Source organism: Coregonus lavaretus, assembly GCF_964263955.1.
Source record: "Coregonus lavaretus genome assembly, chromosome: 5".
Classification (NCBI taxonomy): Eukaryota; Metazoa; Chordata; class Actinopteri; order Salmoniformes; family Salmonidae; genus Coregonus; species Coregonus lavaretus.
This window is the reverse complement of record NC_139992.1, coordinates 57,225,160-57,239,231: the sequence shown is the minus strand read 5'-3', so window position 1 is coordinate 57,239,231 and position 14,072 is coordinate 57,225,160.

Genomic DNA, 14,072 nt, shown 5'->3' with positions numbered 1-14,072 from the left:
AACAACCCTTCATCGTTTGGACGGATCATAAGAATCTGGCATACATCCAGTCAGCGAAGCAGCTCAACCCCCGTCAAGCCAGGTGGGCACTATTTTTTGGGAGATTCAATTTCTCTCTGTCTTACCGTCCTGGGTCACGCAACGTCAAGCCTGACGCCCTGTTTCGTGTTCATTCGGCTGTTGATACTGGTAGTAACCCTGAACCCATATTGCCTCCTACCTGCAGTATTGCGGCCATCACATGTGACATCGAGGGGATTGTTAGACAGGCTCAACATCATCAAGCTGACCCTGGGAGGGGTCCTCCTAACCGGTTGTTTGTCCCTGAGGCTGTTCGCTCCCAGGTACTTCAGTGGGCTCACTCGTCTCCCCTTACCTGTCACCCTGGAGTTACGCGGTCCCTTGACTTTGTGCGACGGAAGTTCTGGTGGCCCAGGATGGAGGCGGACACTCGAGCCTTCATTGCTGCTTGTACGGTATGTGCACGAAGTAAAAACTCCACCCAGGCCAGCGCTGGTCATCTACGACCTCTGCCAATACCCAGCCGGCCCTGGTCGCACATTGCTATGGATTTTGTCACTGGACTTCCCCCCTCGTCTGGAAAGACTGTCATTCTTACTGTGATTGATCGTTTTTCTAAGTTCGCTAATTTTTTGGCCCTACCTAAACTGCCCACGGCCAGAGAGACGGCTGATATTTTGGTTGAACATGTGTTCCGCTCTCATGGTCTACCCTCTGATATTGTCTCTGACAGGGGTCCCCAGTTTGTCTCCCAGGTATGGAAGGCGTTCTGTAAAGCTTTGGGCATCATATCCAGCCTGTCCTCGGGATATCACCCCCAGACCAACGGGCAAGCCGAGAGAGCGAACCAGGAGATGGAGACCGCTCTCCGCTGTGTCACAGGGTCTAACCCTGGGTTATGGAGCTCCATGCTTCCCTGGGTGGAATATGCTCATAACACCTTGACTAACGCTTCCTCTGGTTTGTCTCCCTTTCTGTGTGCTCTGGGTTATCAACCTCCCCTGTTCCCTTCTCAAGAGAGGGAACTGGCGGTACCCTCGGTGCAGTCCCACATGCGCCGCTGCTTCAAGGTCTGGAGGAAGGCCAGGGTAGCTCTGTCCCGAGCTTCGTCGTACATGCAGAGGCAAGCCAACCGTCACCGGACACAGGCTCCCAGTTACTCTCCTGGTCAAGAGGTATGGCTTAAGTCACGTGATCTTCCATTGAAAGTGGAGTCTAAGAAGATGGCGCCGCGTTTTATAGGACCGTTCAAGATACTGTCTATTGTTAACCCCTGCGTGGTTAAGCTACAGCTTCCTGCCTCCCTACGGGTTCATTCCACCTTTCATGTTTCCCAGATTAAGCCTGTGTCGGTTAGCCCTCTGTGCCCGCCCTCTCGTCCCCCTCCTCCGCCCAGGATCGTGGGTGGGGGTCCGGTCTACACTGTCCGGCGACTTCTGGATGTTCGCCGCCGGGGTCGTGGTTTCCAGTACCTGGTGCATTGGGAGGGTTATGGTCCTGAGGAACGTTCCTGGGTGCCCAGGAGCTTCATTGTGGATCCTGCTCTGGTCCGTGAATTTCATAGGTTACATCCCGATAAACCCTGTCGGCCGCCAGGTGGCGTCCGTAGAGGGGGGGGGTACTGTTAGGCCTACTGCTGCTAGGTAGCTCTCTCTTCTCTCCCCCTCCCCTCTGTCTGTCCTTGATTGCAGGAGTGAAGTCTGGTGTGCGGGAGTCAGGGTTCCAGCTGCAGCTCATTCACCATAATCACCTCAGCCTTAAAGACCCGGTCAAACTTGCCACTCATCGTCAGATCATAGTCAAGACTACCATATTATTGGAACCTGACTCCTGCCTCCGCTTCACTCCTGCCACCACCATCCTGCTTTCCACTACCGGACCTTCCTTTTGGACTCACCACGGACACTAGGACGTTACGGTACCACTCCTGCTCTGAACCTGGATCTGTTACCCTCCCTGTAAACCTGGACTTGCTCTTCCCCTATTATTGGAAACCTGGACAAATTGAACTTTGTAAATAAACCTTCTCTTGCTCGGTGTAGTTGTCTGCATTTGGGTTCAAATCCAGTTGAATCATGACAGAATGGGCCAAAATTCACCCAACTTATTGTGGGAAGCTTTTGGAAGGCTACCTGAAACATTTGACCCAAGTTAAACAATTTAAAGGCAATGCTACCAAATACTAATTGAGTGTATGTAAACTTCTGACCCACTGGGAATGTGATGAAATAAATAAAAGCTGAAATAAATCATTCTCTCTACTATTATTCTGACATTTCACATTCTTAAAATAAAGTGGTGATCCTAACTGACCTAAGACAGGGAATTTTTACTAGGATTAAATGTCAGGAATTGTGAAAAACTGAGTTTAAATGTATTTGGCTAAGGTGTATGTAAACTTCCGACTTCCACTGTATGTACATGTGGATAGAGTTAAAGTGACTATGCATACATAATTAACAGAGTTGCAGCAGCGTAAAAAAAATGGGGTGGAGTTGGGGGGGCAGTGCAAATAGTCCAGGTAGCCATGATTAGCTTTTCAGGAGTCTTATGGCTTGGGGGTAGAAGCTGTTGAGAAGCCTTTTGGACCTAGACTTGGCACTCCGGTACCGCTTGCCGGATGGCAGGAAGCTTGGCCGTGATGGTAGTGATGTACTGGGCCGTACGCACTACCCTCTGTAGTGCCTTGCGGTCGGAGGCAGAGCAGTTGCCATACCATGCGGTGACGCAACCAGTCAGGATGCTCTCGATGGTGCAGCTGTAGAACCTTTTGAGGATCTGAGGACCCATGCCAAATCTTTTCAGTCTCCTGAGGGGGAATAGGCTTTGTCGTGCCCTCTTCACGACTGTCTTGGTGTGTTTGGACCATGATAGTTTGGTGGTGATGTGGACACCAAGGAACTAGAAGCTCTCAAATTGTTCCACTACAGCCCCGTCGATGAGAATGGGGGCGTGCTCAGTCCTCTTTTTTTTCCTGTAGTCCACAATCATCTCCTTTGTCTTGGTCACGTTGAGGGAGAGGTTGTTATCCTGGCACCACATGGCCAAGTCTCTGACCTCCTCCCTGTAGGCTGTCTCATCGTTGTCGGTGATCAGGCCAACCACTGTTGTGTCGTTGGCAAACTTAATGATGGTGTTGGAGTCGTGCCTGGCCATGCAGTCATGGGTGAACAGGGAGTACAGGAGGGGACTGAGCAAGCACCCCTGAGGGGCCCCCGTGTTGAGGATCAGCGTGGCAGATGTGTTGTCACCTACCCTTACCACCTGGGGGCGGCCCGTCAGGAAGTCCAGGATCCAGTTGCAGAGGGAGGTGTTAAGTCCCAGGATCCTTAGCTTAGTGATGAGCTTTGAGGGCACTATGGTGTTGAACGCTGAGCTGTAGTCAATGAGTAGCATTCTCACATAGGTGTTCCTCTTGTCCAGGTGGGAAAGGGCAGTGTGGAGTGCAATAGAGATTGCATCATCTGTGGATCTGTTGGGGCAGTATGCAAATTGGAGTGGGTTTAGGGTTTCTGGGATAATGGTGTTGATGTGAGCCATGACCAGCCTTTCAAAGCACTTCATGGCTACAGACGTCAGTGCTACGGGTCAGTAGTCATTAAGGCAGGTTATCATAGTGTCCTTGGGAACGGGGACTATGGTGGTCTGCTTGAAACATGTTGGTATTACAGACTCAGTCAGGGACATGTTGAAAATGTCAGTGAAGACACTTGCGAGTTGGTCAGCACATGCTCAGAGTACATGTCCTGGTAATCCGTCTGGCCCTGTGCCCTTGTGAATGCTGACCAGCTTAAAAGTCTTACTCACATTGGCTACGGAGAGCGTGATCACATAGTCTTATCTGGCGCCATCTCATTGTAGATGAGATCACCGTATTTACAGATGGCATACATGTTTGTTCACATTTCCCAGAAGGCATTTCTGCCAAAAAAAACGCATTTTGATACAAAAAAAAAGTTTACGTTCAAATGCCTCTCCTGTGAAGTAGTGATGTGTGACATACGCCCAGTTTCCTGAAACAAGTCACAATTGACCCTGGTAAAGGCTCTGTGTGCTGAAACGTGGTTTATTTGTTTTCTCAAGTTCTTGATCTGTTAGTCTTCACCTCATTAACCTTTTTGGATGTTTTGTTAATGTTTACTTTTAAGCATTGCAGGTAATGTCAGTGAAGACACTTGCCAGTTGGTCAGCACATGCTCAGAGTACATGTCCTGGTAATCCGTCTGGCCCTGTGGCCTTGTGAATGTTGACCTGCTTAAAAGTCTTACTCACATTGGCTACGGAGAGCGTGATCACATAGTCATCCGGAGCAGCTGGTGCTCTCATGTATGCTTCAGTGTTGCTTGCCTCGAAGCGAGCATATAAGTGGTTTAGCTCGTCTGGTAGGCTTGTGTCACTGGGCAGCTCGCAGCTGTGCTTCCCTTTGTAGTCTGTAATAGTTTTCAAGCCCTGCCACTTCCGAAGAGCGTCAGAGCCGGTGTAGTACGATTCAATCTTAGTCCTGTATTGACTCTTTGCCTGTTTGATGGTTCGTCGGAGGGCATAGTGGGATTTCTTATAAGCGTCCGGGTTAGAGTCCCGCTCCTTGAAAGCGGCAGCTCTACCCTTTAGCTCAGTGCGGATGTTGCCTGTAATCCATGGCTTCTGGTTGGGGTATGTACATACGGGTACTGTGGGGATGACCTCATCGATGCACTTATTGATGAAGCCAGTGACTGATGTGGTGTACTCCTCAATGCTATCTGAAGAATCCCGGAACATGTTCCAGTCTGTGCTAGCAAAACAGTCCTGTAGCTTAGCATCTGTGTCATCTCACCAGTTTTTTATTAAACGAGTCACTGGTGCTTCCTGCTATAGTTTTTGCATATAAGTAGGAATCAGGAGGATAGAGTTATGGTCAGATTTGCCAAATGGAGGGCGAGGGAGAGCTTTGTATACGTCTCTGTATGTGGAGTAAAGGTGGTCTAGAGTTATTTTTTCTTCTGGTTGCACATTTACCATGCTGGTAGAAATTAGGTAGAACGGATTTAAGTTTCCCTGCATTAAAGTCCCTGGCAACTAGGAGTGCTGCCTCTGGATGAGCGTTTTCCTGTTTACTTATGGCCTTATTCAGCTCATTGAGTGCAATCTTAATGCCAGCATTGGTTTGTGGTGGTAAATAGACAGCTATGAAAAATATAGATGAAAACTCTCTTGGGAAATAGTGTGGTCTACAGCTTATCATAAGATACTCTACCTCAGGCGACCAAAACCTAGAGACTTCCTTAGTATTTGATTTAGTGCACCAGCTGTTGTTTACAAATATACACAGACCGCCACCCCTTGTCTTACCGGAGTCAGCCGTTCTATCCTGCCGATGTAGCGTATATCCCATCAGCTGTATGTTGTCCATGTCGTCGTTTAGCCACGACTCGGTGAAACATAAGATATTACAGTTTTTAATGTCCCGTTGGTAGGATAACCGTAATCGTAGGTCATCTAATTTATTTTCAAATGATTGAACATTGACTAATAGGATTGATGGAAGAGGCAGTTTGCTCGCCGTCGGATTCTTACAAGGCACCCCGACCTAAGTCCACGATATCTCTGTCTCTTTCTCCTGCGAATGACGGAGATGTGGGCCTTGTCGGGTGTCTGTAGGATATCTTTCGCGTCCGACTCATTGAAGAAAAAATCTTCGTCCAATACGAGGTGAGTAATCACTGTCCTGATATCCAGAAACTCTTTTTGGTTATAAGAGATGATGGCAGAAACATTATGTACAGAATAAATTACAAATAACGTAAAAAACACACATAATAGTACAATTGGTTAGAGGATTGTAAAACGGCAGCCATCTTCTCTGGCGCCATCTCATTGTAGATGAGATCACCGTATTTACAGATGGCATACAAGTTTGTTATTAAGTCACGTGAAAGTTCACATGTCCCAGAAGGCATTTCTGCCAAAAAACGTATTTTGATACAAAAAAAAAGTTTACGTTCAAATGCCTCTCCTGTGAAGTAGTGATGTGTGACATACGCCCAGTTTCCTGAAACAAGTCACAATTGACCCTGGTAAAGGCACTGTGTGCTGAAACGTGGTTTATTTGTTTTCTCAAGTTCGTATTCTGTTAGTCTTCACCTCATTAACCTTTTTGGATGTTTTGTTCATGTTTACTTTTAAGCATTGCAGGTAATGTATGTGCACTATAGGGGAATCTGAAGTTCTGATCTGTTGCCTGCCTGTGGACAAGCAGGGCAACCTACATACAGTGCATTCGGAAAGTATTCAGACCCCTTGATTTTTTCACATTTTGTTAGGTTAGCCTTATTCTAAAATGGATTAAATTGTTTTTTTCCCCTCAACAATCTACACAAAATACCCCATAATAAAAAAGTAACAACATGTTTATATATTTTTTTACATTCATTAAAAATAAAAACCAGAAATATCACATTTATATAAGTATTCAGACCCTTTACTCAGTACTTTGTTGAAGCACCATTGGCAGCGATTACAGCCTCGAGTCTTCTTGGGTATGATGCTACAAGCTTGGCACACTTGTATTTTGGGAGTTTCTCCCATTCTTCTCTGCAGATCCTCTCAAGCTCTGTCAGGTTGAATGGGGGAGTGTTGCTTCACAGCTATTTTCAGGTCTCTCCAGAGATGTTCGATCGGGTTCAAGTCCGGGCTCAGGCTGGGCCACTCAAGGACATTCAGAGGCTTGTCCCGAAGCCACTCCTGCGTTGTCTTGGCTGTGTGCTTAGGGTCGTTGACCCCGTTACTGAGGTCCCGAGTGCTCAGGAGCAGGTTTTCATCAAGGATCTCACTGAACTTTGCTCCGTTCATCTTTCCCTCGATCCTGACAAGTCTCCCTGTCCCTGCCACTGAAAAAGATCCCCACATGATGCTGCCACCACCATGCTTCACCATAGGGATGGTGCCTGGTTGCCATTCAGGCTAAAGAGTTTAATCTTGGTTTCATCAGACCAGAGATCTTCTTTCTCATTGTCTGCGAGTCCTTTTGGTGCCCTTTGGCATTCTAAGTGGGCTGTCATGTGCCTTTTACTGAGGAGTAGCTTCCGTCTGGCCAATCAATCAATCAATCAAATGTTATGTATAAAGCCCTTTTTACATCAGCAGATGTCAAAGTGCTATACAGAAACCCAGCCTAAAACCCCAACCAGCAAGCAATGCAGATGTAGAAGTACGGTGGCTAGGATAAACTCCCTAGAAAGGCAGAAACCTAGAAAGAAACATAGAGAGGAACCAGGCTCTGAGGGGTGGGCAGTACCCTTCTGGCTATGCCAGGTGGAGATTATAACAGTACATGGCCATTAAGGCCAGATTTTTCTCCAAGATGTTCAAACGTTGATAGATGACCAGCAGGGTCAAATAATAATCACAGTGGTTGTAGAGGTTGCAACAGGTCAGTACATCAGGAGTAAATGTCACTTGGCTTTTCATAGCCGGGTGCTTAGAGGTTGAAATAGCCATAAATGTCACTCTACCATAAAGGCCTGATTGATGGAGTGCTGCAGAGATGGTTGTCTTTCTGGAAGGTTCTCCCATCTCTACAGAGGAACTCTGGAGCTCTGTCAGAGTGACCATCGGGTTCTTGGTCACCTCCCTGACCAAGGCTGTTCTACCCCGATTGCTCAGTTTGGCCGGGTGGCCAGCTCTAGGAAGAGTCTTGGTGGTTCCAAACTTCTTCCATTTAAGAATGTTGGAGGCCACTGTGTTCTTGGGGATCTTCAACGTTGCAGATATTTTTTGGTACCCTTCCCAGATCTGTGCCTTGAGACAATCCTGTCTTGGAGCTCTACTGACAATTCCTTCGACCTCATTGCTTGGTTTTTGCTCTGACATGCATTGTCAACTGTGGGACCTTAAATAGACAGGTGTGTGCCTTTCCAAGTCATGTCCAATCAATTGAATTTATCACAGGTGGACTCCAATCAAGTTGTAGAAAGATCTCAAGGATGATCAATGTAAACAGGATGCACCTGAGCTCAATTTCGAGTGTCATAGCAAAGGGTCTGAATACGTATGTAAATAAGGTATTTCTGTATTTTATTTCAAATACATTTGCTTAATTTTCCAAAAACCTGTTTTCACTTCGTCATTATGGGGTATTGTGTGTAGGTTGATGAGGACGAAAAAAAAAATCAATTTTAGAATAAGGCTGTAACGTCAGAAAATGTGGACAAAGTCAAGGGATCTGAATACTTTCTGATCCCTGGAAAATATTAAATGATACCACAAGGGTCTCAAACTAAAATTACCTGTGGGCGACTTACCAACGTCAGTCATATTGTTCTCATGAAGGGCTATTTCAAGTATCGCCAACATTGTGGCAAATCATTATCATTATCATTATAACTGTGGTGTCAGGGGCTCATTAACATATTTCCCAGTATTCTTAGTTTTTAGTTAGATTTTCTGCACCCGGGCCTCCCTAAGGCATCACAGTGCTTGATGCGTCACTTCAGACCCGGGTTCGATCCCAAACTGTGTCACAACCGTCCGTGACCGGGACTCCCATAGGGCGGCCCACAATTGGCCCAGTGTCGTCTGGGTTAGGGGAGGGTTTGGCCGGGGGGGCTTTAGTTGGCTCATCGCGCTCTAGCGACTCCTTGTTGCGGGTCAGGCGCCTGCAGGCTGACTTCAGTTGTCAGTTGGACTGTGTTTCCTCTGACACATTGGTGCGGCTGGCTTCCGGGTTAAGCAGGCGGGTGTTAAGAAGCGCGGTTTGGCGGGTCATGTTTCGGAGGGCGTATGACTGGACCTTCGCCTCTCCTGAAGCCGTTGGGGAGTTGCAGCGATGAGACAAGATCGTAATTGGATCGCAATTGGATATCGCAAAATTGAAATACAAAACAATTATAATAATACATTAAATATGTACATTAAAAAAAGAGTTGATGCACCCGTTATTGGGATTGTTGAGACAGTTTAGGTGTCCTGCATTTACCTAAAATATATATGGCTTGTAATATGCCATAATAATAAACCTAGTTATGCATGTGGGATTTTTCCAACATATCAGTCTATGGAGCCACAAGAAATCAGCTCGTGGGCCTGATGTATCCCCTGGGCCTTCAGTTTGAGACCCGTGTTGCAGTAACGACAGGTGTAGACAATCAAAAGACGCGTTGTGAACTGATTGTGAATAGATCTTCATGACCACCTCCCGACGTAGTCAAAGACGCCTCTTGTACGGATATCCTTGAAGTGTAAATGAATCCTGACAATGAAAGCGTATACATTTGGCCAAAGTCACAGTTGTCCCGCCCTTTAAAAGGAAATCACACCGGCCAGTTGAGGTAGTAATCATGGACAAAAATACCTCTTAAATTCCTTCAGAATTAAGATCGTGGTCTTCATTAGAAACCAAGTGCCTACTGGTACTGTGGTCGGAAGCCACAGTCCAATCGAAATTAGATAACGCATATAGAAATAAATATATTTATGAAGAGAGATTGTCCTGAATGAGAGAAAAAGGGTTATCCCGTTCCCATGTCCAATGCCAGCGCAAAATCAAATACAGTATTTGAAAACGTACAGAAAGGCCAAGGATTGTAATAGCAGGAGTGGGAACAGAAGAACCCAATGCCTATTTTATTCAGAGCTGGATGCGGTATAGGTCGTTATCAATAAAATCTCATAATACGGTGCAGTGTTTGATTTAGCTGCTGGGGTTCAAGGAGACCGCTAAAACCATTGACAACTATGTGCTGTTTTCAAGGGATTGTTAAATAAATGTTATAACTATTTGGTTTTAATACATTTCACCTCTTGAAAAGCATAGTCAGAACTACCCAATTATCCCACATTTAGCTCTATCATCGGAGGTATACAGCAAGTAACTATGCTTTTCATCATCAGTAAACATCACTGATCATGTATTTTCAGATACGTGTATTTTAAGATTCGTGAGGGTAGTCTATCCATTTCGCATCTAGCTAGCTATCTAGCTAGCTAAGCAAAAAACATGTCATTTAAATCAAATCAAATTTATTTGTAAAGCCCTTTTTACATCAGCAGATGTCACAAAGTGCTTATACAGAAACCCAGCCTAAAACCCCAAACAGCAAGCAATGCAGATGTAGAAGCACGGTGGCTAGGAAAAACTCCCTAGAAAGGCAGGAACCTATGAAGAAACCTAGAGAGGAACCAGGCTCTCAGGGGTGGCCAGTCCTCTTCTGGCTGTGCCGGGTGGAGATTTTAAGAGTCCATGGCCATTAAAGTCAGATTGTTCTTCAAGACATTCATAGATGACCAGCATGGTCAAATTATAATCACAGTGGTTGTAGAGGGTGCAACAGGTCAGTACCTCAGGAGTAAATGTTCATAGCTGAGCATTCAGAGGTCGAGACAGCAGGTGCGGTAGAGAGAGAGAGGGCGAGAGAGAGAGAGAAAGAGAGAGGGAGAGTCGAAACAGCAGGTCCGGGACAAGGTAGCACTTCCGGTGAACAGGTCATGGTTTCATAGCCACAGGCAGAACAGTTAAAACTGGAGCAGCAACAATACCAGGTGGACTGGGGACAGCCAGGAGTCATCATGCCAGGTAGTCCTGAGGCATGGTCCAAGGGCTCAGGTCCTCCGGGAGGGGAGGGAGAGAGAGAGAATTAGAGGGAGCATACTTAAATTCACACAGGACACCAGATAAGACAGGAGAATTACACCAGATATAAAAGACTGACCCTAGCCCCACGGCACATAGACTATTGCAGCATAGATACTGGAGGCTGAGACAGGGGCGTCGGGGGACACTGTGGCCCCGTCCGACGATACCCCCGGACAGGGCCAACCAGGCAGGATATAACCACTTTGTCAAAGCACAGCCCCCACACCACTAGAGGGATATATAGGGCGGGAGGTAGCTTAGTGGTTAAGAGCGTTGTGCCAGTAACCGAAAGGTCGCTGGTTCTAATCCCCGTGCCGACTAGGTGAAAAATCTGTCGATGTGCCCTTGAGCAAGGCACTTAACCCTAATTGCTCCTGTAAGTCGCTCTGGATAAGAGCGTCTGCTAAATGACTAAAATGTAAATGTAAAATATCAACAGACCACAAACGTACTACCCTGAGACAAAGCTGAGTATAGCCCATGAAGATCTCCTCCACCGCACAAGCCCGAGTGCACGCAAAACCGGACAGGAAGATCACGTCAGTGACTCAACCCCTCTTAGGGACGGCATGGAAGAGCACTAGTAAGCCAGTGACGCGGTCCCCGTAATTGGGTCAGAGGCAGAGAATCCCAGTGGAGAGAGGGTAGCCGGCCAGGCAGAGACAGCAAGGGTGGTTTGTCGCTCCAGTGCCTTGCCATTAACCTTTGCACCCAAGAGCCAGACTACACTCAATCATAGGACCTACTGATGAGATGAGTCTTCAGTAAAGACTAAAAGGTTGAGACCGAGTCTGCGTCTCTCACATGGATAGGCAGACCATTCCATAAAAATGGAGCTCAATAGGAGAAAGCCCTGCCTCCAGCTGTTTGCTTAGAAATTCTAGGGACAATAAGGAGGCCTGCATCTTGTGACGGTAGTGTATGTGTAGGTATGTACGGCAGAACCAAATCGGAGAGATACTGTAGGTAGGAGCAAGTCCTTTTGTAGGTTAGCAGTAAAACCTTGAAATCAGCCCTAGCCTTAACCGGAAGCCACTAGAGTAATATGATCAAATGTTTGACGTTTATTTAGTGCTTTATCCAGGTAGCCATTGCAGTAGTCTAATCTAGAAGTGAAAAAATCAAGGATTAGATTTTCTGCATCGTTGAAAAATTATTGATGTTCGTCAAAAAAGAGATCAGTGTCCAGAGTAATGCCGAGGTCCTTCACAGTTTTATTTAAGACAACTATACAACCATCAAGATTAATTGTCAGATCCAACAGCAGATCTCTTTATTTCTTGGGACCTAGAACTAGCATCTCTGTTTTGTCCGAGGTTAAAAGTAAAACATTTGCCGCAATCCACTTCCTTATGTCTGAAACACAGGCTTCCAGGGTATGCAATTTTGGGTCTTCACTATGTTTCATCGAAATGTACAGAAGTGTGTCGTCCGCATAGCAGTGAAAGTTGACACTGTTTTTTCCAAATGACATCACCAATAGGTAGAATATATAGTGAAAAAAAGAGTGGTTCTAAAACGGAACCTTGAGGAACACCAAAACTTACAATTGATTTGTCAGAGGACAAACCATCCACAGAGACAAATGCATATCTTTCAGACATATAAGATCTAAACCAGGCAAGAACTTGTCCGTGTAGCCCAATTACGGTTTCCAATCTCTCCAAAAGAATGTGGTGATCAGTGGTTTCAAAAGCGGCACTAAGGTCTAGGAGCAATAGGACAGATGCAGAGTCTTGGTCTGACACCATTAAAAGGTAATTTACCACCTTCATGAGTGCAGTCTCAGTACTATGATGGGGTCTAAAACCAGACTGAAGCGTTTTGTATACATTATTTGTCTTCAGGAAGGCAGTGAGTTGCTGCGCAACAGCTTTTTTTTTTTTTATAATTGAGAGGAATGGGAGATTCGATGTAGGCCGATAGTTTCCGGGTCAAGGTTTGGCTTTTTCAAAGAGATTACTGCCACTTTTAGTGAATTTGGTACACATCCGGAGGATAGGGAGCCATTTATTATTTTCAACATAGGAGGGCCAGGCACAGGGAGTAGCTCTTTCAGTAGTTTAGTTGGGATAGGGTCCAGTACGCAGCTGGAAGTTTTAGAGGCAATTACTATTTTCATAAATGTGTCAAGAGATACAGGATTAAAAAACTTGAGTGTTTCCATTGATCCTAGATCCTGGCAGTTCTGTGCAGACTCAGGAAAACTGAGCTTTGGAGAAATACACAGATTCAAAGAGGAGTCCGTAATTTGCTTTCTAAAGTTCATGATCTTTTCATTGAAGTTCATAAATTAATCACTGCTGAATTTTGGGGAACGCTGCTTCTTAGTTAGCTTTGGATTGTCTTATGCTCTTCAATTAGGTTGGAAAAATAGGCTGATCGAGCAGCAGTGAGGGCTCTTCGATATTGCACGGTACTGTCTTTCCAAGCTAGTCGGAAGACTTTCAGTTTGGTAGATCGTCATTTCTGTTCCAATTTTCTGGAAGGTTGCTTCAGGGTTCGGGTATTTTCTGTATACCAGGGAGCTAATTTCTTGTGACAAATGTTTTTTGTTTTTAGGGGTGCGACTGCATCTAGGGTGTTATGCAAGGTTAAATTTAGATCCTCAGTTAGATGGTTAACCTATTTTTGTAGTCCGACATCCTTGGGTAGGTGGAGGGAGTCTGGAAGGGCATCTAGGAATGTTTGGTTTGTCCGAGAATTTATAGCCGGCTTTTGATAATCCTTGGTTGGGGTCTGAGCAGATTATTTGTTGTAATTGCAAACGTTATAAGATGGTGGTCTGATAGTCCAGGATTATGAGGAAAAACATTTAGATCCACATTATTTATTCCACGGGACAAAACTAGATCCAGGGTATGACTGTGCCAATGCGTAGGTCCAGGGACATGTTGGACAAAACCCACTGAGTCAATGATGTCTCAGAGAGGCTCTTGGAGTGGGTCTGTGGACTTTTCCATGTAAATATTGAAGTCAACAAAAAAAAATATATATATATTATCTGCCATGACTACAAGGTCCGATAGGAATTCCATGTAATGCTTTGTAGGTTAGCAGTAAAAAAATCAGCCCTAGCCTTAACCGGAAGCCAATGTAGAGAGGCTAGCATTAGAGTAATATGATCAAATTTGATGATATTATATGATCAACTCAGTGAGGAACGCTGTATATGACCCAGGAGGCCTGTAAACAGTAGCTATGAAAAGTGATTGAGTAGGCTGCATAGATTTCATGACTAGAAGCTCAAAAGACAAAAACGCAGTCATTTTTTAATTAATTAATTGACATTTGCTGTCGTAAATGTTAGCAACACCTCCGCCTTTGTGGGATGCGCAGGGGATATGGTCACTAGTGTAACCTAGTGGACAGGCCTCATTTAACACTGCAGATTAATCAGGCTTGAGCCATGTTTCATTCAGGACAATCACATCAAGGT